Below are 9,459 nucleotides of genomic sequence, written 5' to 3'. Positions count from 1 at the left end.
GTGATACCAGATGTTTTAAAAGAATCATCTCCTCTGATCACCATAATAACTTTATGGAGTATGTGTTACCCATTTTACAGATGTGGTAACTGAGGCTCAGAGAGGTTACATAACTTCCTCAAGGTTTCTAGTAAATGGCAGTCAGGATGAAAAGTTAGGTCTATATGAGTCCAAAGTCCTTCCCCTTTCTCCTCACTGCACCACCTTCAAGTTCCCCGCCTTATAACCACCTATCTTGGATTCTTTCCTTTTTCTGCCTCCTACATAGGGTCAGTCATCATGTTCCGTTTGGTTTACGTCTGTCAAGCCTCCTGTATCACTTGCTACTGCCTGCCATGCCCCTCCACCCTGCTCTGCGTCGCTGGCTGGATCCACCAGAGCAGAAGCTCCACAAGGGCAGGGATCATTATCTGTCTTGTTTTCTGCTGTATCCTCAGGGCCTAAAACAGTGTAGGCAAACACTAGGCTAACACTAAGTAGTGGCTGAGTCAAGAGATAAATGTCTAACAGAAGATAATTCTCCACGGGTGACTCAAGTTTCCACAAGTCTCATGGGTAGAGGCATTGATGGCTTTTTGTTCCAGACTATCTGTTTGAGGAGGTTTGCATGGCAAACAGCCTTGAAAGACAGAGATAGTGTCTCCCCCATTGGAGGCCAGGTATATTTGCCGTCCAGTATAATAAAGATAATGTCTCCCTCAGGAGCAAAGGTTGGCAGGTTTGCTTACATTATAAAAAGACTGGGGTTTCCTAAGCTTGGAGCTCCTCAGCATGTGCGGTATCACCTGGGCCCAGCCGCACATCCCTCCCATGGGACTTGGGGGTTAGAGAAACTGATTTGAATGCTAAGCTCATGCTACCTGCTGTGCTATGAGTACGAAAGTCCTTTGTCTCTGGCCCAGGAGTTAGATGCAAGGGTAAAATCTCAGAGCCTTCAGAATTCATGACAATGGTCCTACTGCCTTTCAGTGGAGCAACTGATACAGCCTCCGCCTCCCATCCCTCCCAGACACCTACCTCTAATGCCAAGGTCTCCTGAGTGTCCTCTAGAGCCGAGATAATTCATCCAGACTCCCCACACAGCCCTCCCAGGCCCTGAGGGATGGCTCCTACCTCCTTAACTGCACCTCCACTCAGCCCACCCCTGCTCCAGCTCAGGCAGTCATCCCAACTGCACGCCTTCTCCACTCTCTTCCACCTTGGCCCTTATCATGCTGTTCCCTCCACAGGGTCATCCTTCACCCTTTCCATTGAAATCCTTTCCACCCTTTGCGGCCAGGATCCTGTCTCACCTCCTCCATAATGCCTGCCCAGAGCTCAGTCACTCTCCGAGCTTCACTCACTTCACTCATCTTGTAGGGTCCTTCCATCCTTCTGTCTTGAATTGTGGCCTCCCAGGTAAACCCCACTCTGCCTCTCCCCGAGGTTCCATGCCTTCATCTCCCAGAGCGGTGATCTTTGCAACTCCTGCAGCCCCCGGCATACAGTAGGAGCTCAATAGATGAGCGACGTATTGAGGAGTTGAACGGCACAGGGAAGGGTCTTGCAGAATGGTAGGAGGGAAAGACAGTGGAGTGGAAAAGTGTGGAGAAGAGAGTGAACAAAGGCATGGAGGTGGAAGTGGCTAGGGCAGGGGAATAACCACTTTGGCGGGGGTTGAGTTCATACCAGGAGGCCGAAAGAGATGCGCCTGGAAAGATGAAGGAAGTGAGGCCCAGGGCTCAGGAGGGCTTCGGCCATGGGGCCCCCATTCCTCTTTGAGGGCAGAACCTGGTAATGCTCCAGAATCTGGGTCCCTTTGCCAGGGGCTTCCAGAGGCTGCTCCCGGGGCAGCCCCCTGCCCACCCCCCTCTGTCTGCGTCGTCCATCAGAGCCTCGCTCACGGCCCCAGAGCCTCGCATTGACGCGGGCCCGTGCGTGAGTCAAGCCTGCGTCACGGCGCCCCGCCGCCAGGGTGGCCTTTCGCAAAGCGAGGGAACAGTGAGCGCTGCGCTCCGCCCCGCTCCGTTCCGCTCCGCAGAGCCGGCGCGGCCAGGGCGCAGGGAGGGTGGCCCTCGGCCCCGGTGCCTGTATCCTCACGCGCTACCTCCGCCGCGGGACCTGGGTTCCCGGACCGCTCCCCCGAGGCCCGAGCGCGCCGCGAGCGGGAGACGGGCAGGGACAAGCGGCGAGGAGAGGGAGAGAGGAGCGAGCAGAATCTCGTGCGCCGGCGCGCGGCCCCGGGTCCCCTCCCAGCCCTGGCCGGGGCCCGTCGCCGCCACACTCGGACTGCCCGTGGGAGGGGCTGTGCGCCCGCGACCCGTCGGGGACCGCAGCTGCTCGGTCGGAGTGCAGCGGCCGAGACCGCGCGACGGCCACGCGGGACAGGTGAGTCGCCGGCCGCGCCCCGTCTGGCTTTATGGAACCAGCCACCGCAACTTCAGCTATTCCGGCCCCGCCCCAGCCAGGGAGGCCTAAGGACCGAGGTGCGAGGCGGCGCTGCCGGGGTATCGACCCAGCCTTGCGAGGGCCCCGGGCTCCTCCCGCCGCTCCAGCCGCAGTTGCCTGGCGACGGAGCCCCGGGGCCCGCGCTTCTCGGGCGCTCCGGGGGTGCCCTGCGCTGCGCTCACGGTTGGACACCGGACTCCAGCTTCCGGGGCTAAGAGGGCCCAAGAACTCCGGAGGTAATCGGGCAGAGCTGCAGAGGCAAGCGCCCGCGGAGGACCGGGGAGGAGGCCCGGCCAGAATCGCCGCCTGGAGCTGCGCGCCCAGGGCGCAGTTCCCTCGGGGAGGCTCCTGCGCGGCAGGAGACCCCAGCCCCAGCCGCTCGGCTTCAGGCCCGTGACCTTGACAGTAACATTGCCAAGAGAAGCAGAGCGCTCACGCGCGAGATGAATATTTAATTCCCAGTCTTGGGGTTAGTCCTCGCTGAATTCGGAGCTAGCGGGGAGCCCATCCTCCCTCGAGGAAAGCGCATCTGGGAACCGAATGGCGGAGATGGGGGGCGTGCGCGGGGTGCAGGTCTGGAGGGGGCACCGCCTCGGGAGATAGGCCTCTGCCACGTTTATACCTGTGCGCACCGTGCTCTCTAGCGATGCTAGTGTGTCTGGCGCACAGCGCTCTGGGGAGGGCCGCTCCCGCAGGGGCGCGGTCTCCTGCTCTATCCTTTCAAAGCTCAAACAGCCCTGTCAGGGCTGCAAGTGTTAAGAAATCCCGAGGCCACTCACCTTACAGGACCCAGTCGCTGTGACGCGGAGTTAAAAAAGAAATTGTTCCCACCCCTCTTTCGTTCTTTGAGAAAAAATTTAACGGACCCTTTGGATTAGGAAATTTCTAACCAGAGCTACCTTTGGGGCAATTCCTCTGTGAGTATGAGGCAGGTGAGGTTGGGTTGGGGAGAGAAGTCAGAGGTGTAGAGAAGGAAGATACTTCTGAGGGCACTGCCCCTGCCTGTTAACAGGAACTTGCAGGAACTAAGAAAATCCTGTAATGGCTCACCCCAAAATTCAACCAAGACTTTAGTTATGCTGTGCTGGACCTACCGACTGATGTCTGAAGAACAAGGCCAGAGTGTGTGGAGGTTAACAGAGGGCTTCTTCCGTCTCATGCTGTGCTTGCATTATCCCATGGTCTGGTGAGGTGGACCCATCACCCGGGCAGGAAGAGCTTTGAGGTCACACCTGCTTGTCCTTGGCCATGGCCCATCCATGGGACCATGAGAAGCTCAGCTCCTCTGCTGGCTTTTTGTCTAATAGAGCAGCTGTGGCTAAGTAGGTGGTGAATTTCAGCAAATCCCTGCATCTCAGCCTGGAGGGTGACTCAGTGTAGAAGCCAAATTGTGCCCACCAGCTCTGATTGGAGTGAGTGTGTTTGGCCTGAGTCACGCACAGAGTCATGTGTTAGCTGTTTGTGAGTTGAATGGAGTTTACCAGGACTTGTGAGTGGCAATGACCCAAGCTCTCAGTGTTTTGGAGTCACTGACCAAAGGTGAGCAAGTCTCCAGAATGAGCCAAGCAGAGCTCAGGCTGCCTGGCTGCTGGGCAAGGGTCCTGGAGCTCTGACCCCAAGGGGAAAGTGAGCAGGGCCGGGTTGGGGGGGTGTTGGAGGAGAGGCTTGGCGGGGTGGTGCCCTGTGATTTCAGTGAGAACTTGGCCCAGTGCTCTGCCATGTGCCAGCATGGAGTGACCTTGGGCAAGTCCCTTTACCTCCCAAGCCTTGGTTTCCTCAGCTGTGAAGCAGGGATGCCAGTGGTACCTTTTCTGCAGGCTTATTTTTGAGACCAGTGCTAGACATGTAGCAGATGCTCATTAAATGTTAGTTCCCCAGCCCTTTCCTTATGGGCCTTAATCAGAAGTGATTCTTTCTCTTCCTGTCCTTGTTGCTTGGTGTGAGAGGGGGAGTGGAGACAAATGAAAGTGGCAGGGCTTTCCATGTGGTTAAGAAGGACGCATAACTCAGCTTCAAACTGACCTATTTCCAACCCTCAGGTCTCCCCTGGGAGACCCTGAATGGGGAAGCCTGAATAAGAGCAGTGCTGTGGTGGGTGGAGTGGAAGGTGGGGGGTGAGAGGGGCCGTGCTGGGTCTGCTCGGTGCCCTTGGTTGCCTGCAGTTGCTTCAGGGTGAGACTCTGGCACAGACTTTGACTCCTGAGGATTGCTCATGGCTGTGGCCTACACCCAAGTTGCAGCACTCGCTAAACTTCAGGGGTCCCTGCTCTTTGATCAGGTCTTACCATCCCCCTCCCCACCTGTCCTGTCCATAATGGAGTTGGGAGCTGCAGAAGAACAGTCCAGGAGAGGCTAGGCTGGCCTTCCTGGAGAGGAAAGGAGTATATCTCCTGCCTTTCCTGAAAGATCCTGGGCTCCCTGGAGCCCACTGGCTCCCTCCTGTAACATGTCTAGACCTGGTGCTGAGCTAAGATGTGTGCACCTTAAGAGCAAAGGAAATATGAGGATCCCCAGGGCAGCAAGAAAGCAGCCATGCTGACCCAGGGGACTCCAGTCTGCTTCTGGAAATGTGCGTGTGTGTGTGTGGGGGGGGTGATACATGAACCCTGGCATCACTGCCCTCCCAGTTGGATCTGGGAGCAAATTCCAAGCATGATAAATACAGAGATGGGAGGATTCCTAAGAAGCAAGTTCCTTCTGCCTGTGCAGCATCCCTTCCCTGTGCTCCTTCCTGTCCAGGTTTGCTGCAGCAGGACAATTCATCATTAATCCCTTCAAAGCTGCTAAGATAAGCAGCAGAACAGTGTAAAAGGAAGATGGATTTCGTTTTTGTTTTTTGTTTGTTTTTTTTTTCTGAAAACCAGGTCTGAGTTATTGCTTGCTCTCAGGCCGGGCTGCAAGAATTCCTCACAACAAAATATCTGGAGCACCAGCATGGAAAAACTCTGTTAGCCCGTACAAAGTCCTTTTATAGCAGCCCTCTCCTGACTGATATCCCAGGCTTCCAGAGGTCAGAAGCACAGTACCACAGGTAGATCTGTGTTAGTGCACTGCCCTGAATGCAGGTGGGATGGTGATCTGTGGGGAAATGCCTACTTGGCCTGCTTTTAGGAGGGGCAGGTGCTGGGTTCCAGCAGCTCACTTGGTGCTTGGCACACAGTAATAATATCCAGGTTTTTATTGAGGCTTGTGCTAAGTGCTTTATTCATACACTATCTCGTTTAACCTTGGTTACAGTCCCAGGAGGCATATTATTGCTCTCAGCAGTTTACAGATGTGGGACTTGAGGTTCAGAGAGGTTAAATAATTTCCTCAAGGTCACACAGTAGTGAATGGCAACCTGAGAATTTGAACTCAGGTCTGTCAGATTCCAGACTTGATGCTCTTGATGTCTATGTGATGTGTCTCTGTAATAAGTTCTTAATAAATATTGCTGACAACCTAGGCCTTTACCCAAATGAGCTTGTCTAAACCTGTGAGTTTGGTTCTTTAAGCTGGTGCCCTGAGAAGGGGGTATGAGCCTCTACTAATGGGAAATTGGTAGAGAATGAACATATCTCAGTTTCTAAGTTTTGGGGAATACAGTATGTGGTTCCAGGTCGATTGGAATCCAGAAGAACATCCCAGGCTCCATCTTGGTGCTTCACTGTCCTGTCCATCTTTCTCTTCCTGACCTCTACCACCCTGACCTCATTCCCTTAAAGTTTTTCCAAGTCTGGGGTTGGTTCTGGGAGCAGTGAGGGAAGAGTCAGAGCAGATTGGAGGTTGCCCTGAGGATTTCTGTGTCTGCAGAATCAAGGACAGCCAGTCTCTGGTGGGAGCTCTGATGTGTCAGGTTTCTCTGCTGGACAGGGTGTGCTAGGGACCTGCAGCAGTTTCTGGTGAGGTCCCAGACCCCAGAGCAAAACTGCTAACACTCCAAGGTTATTTACAGCAGCTGCGGCATGGGCTGCCCAGAGGGATGTTGCTTGTTTCCTGCTCCTGTCCTGTGGAGCCCACTCTCTTTATCCTTGGGGCTCCACCACTTGCATCCTTGGCTGTTCTGGGAAACTTGGCATCCTCCTGGCTCTCCATCTCTTCTCTCTCTCTGAGAAATCACCTGGAGGAGTAGGCCCATAATGTCCTGGCTTGCCTGGCATCATCAAACCACCTTTGATCACCGTGGGGAAGTTTCTGAAAGTGAGGGTGGATAGTTACAATGTAAGCATCTCCTCCACCCCCAGCCGACAAAGAGGTCTTCCCAGGAACCCTTGCTCCACAGGCAGCCATTTTGAGGAGATACAGCCTTTGGGTAATTCTCTCCCCCCATCTCCCATCCCCCGTGAGTAATTTTAAAAATTAAAACATGGTTCATCTCTGGATAAATCCAGTTATTTAAGAAAAATATAATTAGATATTCACTGTGTACAGAAAACTCACATGTGAGAACATAAACTCAGATGCAAGATGGATTACTGTACCAAATTATTCTCACATTTAAAACCAGGTATATATAGTTAGAGAATAATTTTGGGTCAGGTGAGGCCTGGGCAGCCTGAGTCCCCAACTTGGGAGTTGAGACCGAAAGCACTTTTGCTCTGAGGCCTCCTGTGGAGTGAGGGTGGGTCGAGCAGGGCCAGAGGAATTTAACACCCCAGCTCCCAGGCCCTGGGGTTATCTCATCAGCTGCATTTGACCCACTGAGCTGCCACTCTGTCTTCTGGGGCCCGCTTACAGTTCATTTGAAGATAACAAGTTGCCTCTCGAGGTGTTCCATCATTTCTAATTTAATTACTGGTTTAATTAGAACTTCCATTGGATTCTTTGCACCACTGCTTTGCCACCTATTATTTCACTTGCAAATAGAATCTGTTGGTCCCCACCCAAATGCCTGCTGGTTGCATTTTCTCTTTAATTATAAGACTTCTGGGCTCTGTGGTTTTAAATGCAACTCCAGGTCAGGAGTGCTGTTTGAGAAAGCTACCCTTCAGGAGATGTGAACAGTCACCTGGTGGAATGGCTCCAGCAGGTGCTGCCAGGTGAGTATTCAGGGAGGATGTGGACCTCTTCTCCCTGGGGGTCTACAGGGCGGAGAGCAAGCGTGCTCCTGTGCTGGGCAACCTGGCACTGGCTCCCAGAATGGCCTGGTGGGTGCTGTCCACGGTCCTGGCACACCTCTGAGACAACCTGCCTGCTAGTAATTCAGGGACTCCTTTAGAACCGCTGGAAGGAATCTCCTTGACCAGTCCCCAAATTGTATTATGCCTTTAGCTTTGGGAAAGGGCCCAGCCAAGTGAGGAACCTCCTGACCTCAGGGAGGAATGATGGTAGATGGACTTGTTCCATTATTGACTTGCTGAATGAGATTCACATATGTCACTTTGCAGTGTGGCATGGTGCATTGGAGAACTTCCTAACCAGGGCCCCAGAGGGGTGGCATGATGCCCAGAAATAATGACGCCTTCATTCCTTGGAATAGCCTTGAGTGGCCTAGGGTGGTGAAGCCTCCTCCATTTACCCCAGTGTGCCATAGCCGTATTCTCTTCTCTGTGTGTCATCACATGTGGAAGGATGTAAAGCACTACTGTATTGGAAAGAGTATGGGCTATCGAGTGAGGTAGACCACAGTTTGGATTCCCTCTCCTCTGCTTCATGGCTGGGTAATCTTTTTTTTTTTTTTTTTTTTTTTTTGTGGTACACGGGCCTCTCACTGTTGTGGCCTCTCCCGTTGCGGAGCACAGGCTCCGGACGCGCAGGCCCAGTGGCCATGACTCACGGGCCCAGCCGCTCCGCGGCATGTGGGATCCTCCCGGACCGGGGCACGAACCCGTGTCCCCTGCATCGACAGGCGGATTCTCAACCACTGCGCCACCAGGGAAGCCCCTTTGGCTGGGTAATCTTGCACGTGGTAGTTAGCGTCCCTTAGCTTAGGCTTCTTCATCTGTAAAATGAGAATTCCATTTTATCCCAAGTTTTTCTGGGGGTGGGTAAATAACATATGTAAGCACAGTAGGTCTTCAAACATGTGTGCTCCCTCCGCTGTGATCTCAGGTGTGCTGCTGGGAGTGCTTTTCTGCCCACCCCTCCACAAAGCCGCACTGAAGCCTGGTGAGGAAAGAGACACAAACGTTTCTGGTTCTCAGGAAAGAGACTTCATGTTGGGACTGTAATTAAGGGTTTCTGATCACTATTCCTTCAAGTGCTCTTCACAGTCTGGTGGGTAACTCAGGTAATTGGACACCCTTGATTCCTTCTGTCTCTCTCTGAGACAAGAGAAAATAGTGGCTTTAAGAAAATCCAGGTCAGAGGATTTGGGCAGTAGCTGTGAGGACCCATCTGTCACCACCATGGGCCTCTCATGAATAAGAAAAAAGGGAGTGAGGCCTTCACTCGTTGCTCCTGGACTTTTTATTTTCACAACTGATTTAAAAAAATTTTTTTTTCCAAATCAGGACAGTCTCATGGATCTTCTGTTTGGGGCCTGTGTGCACTTCAGCACCCTGGGGTCCTCTGTTTCCCTCTCTCTTTAAAACCTAAACCTTATCCAACAGCCAACCCAGGTCACCACCATCTCTAACCTACCGTACCCCTTTTTTCTTTTTTTTTTAAATTTATTTTATTGACGTATAGCTGATTTACAACATTGTGTTAATTTCTGCTGTACAGCAAAGTGCTTCGATTATACATATATATATGCATTCTTTTTCATATTCTTTTCTATTTTGGTTTATCACAGGATATTGAATATAGTTTCTGTGCTATACAGTAGGACCTTGTTGTTTATTCGTTCTATATATAATAGTTTGCACCTGCTAATCTCAAACTCCGTGTGCTTTTTAATTTGTACTATACTGATCTATTTAAAAACAGTCAGGTGACATCACTCCCCTGCTCGAAAACTGCCAACAGCTTTCTGTTATCCTTGAGAGGAAACCCAAACTCCTTTCTATGGCCCACGGGTCCTACCTGCTCAGGATGCCAGTTATCCTCCTGTCTCAGCACCTCGCACTCTTCCCTGGCTCAGGATGCACTAGACGCAGGGCCCTTCCTTCT

The 9,459-nt window shown here is 52.6% G+C and overlaps 1 protein-coding gene across 1 annotated transcript in view; it reads left to right on the top strand.

The window, feature by feature from the left end:
* The first annotated feature begins 2,288 nt into the window (after window positions 1-2,288).
* Window positions 2,289-9,459, top strand: part of SLC6A17 (solute carrier family 6 member 17) — a 47,074-nt gene continuing 39,903 nt past the window's right edge. The window contains exon 1 of the mRNA XM_007106485.3: window positions 2,289-2,367. The gene's annotated coding sequence lies outside the window, so the exon portion shown is untranslated. The remainder of the gene's footprint in view (window positions 2,368-9,459) is intronic.

The sequence above is a fragment of the Physeter macrocephalus genome, chromosome 4 (genome assembly GCF_002837175.3).
Source record: "Physeter macrocephalus isolate SW-GA chromosome 4, ASM283717v5, whole genome shotgun sequence".
In the NCBI taxonomy this organism is placed as follows: domain Eukaryota; kingdom Metazoa; phylum Chordata; class Mammalia; order Artiodactyla; family Physeteridae; genus Physeter; species Physeter macrocephalus.
This window is presented reverse-complemented; position numbering and strand designations above follow the sequence as displayed.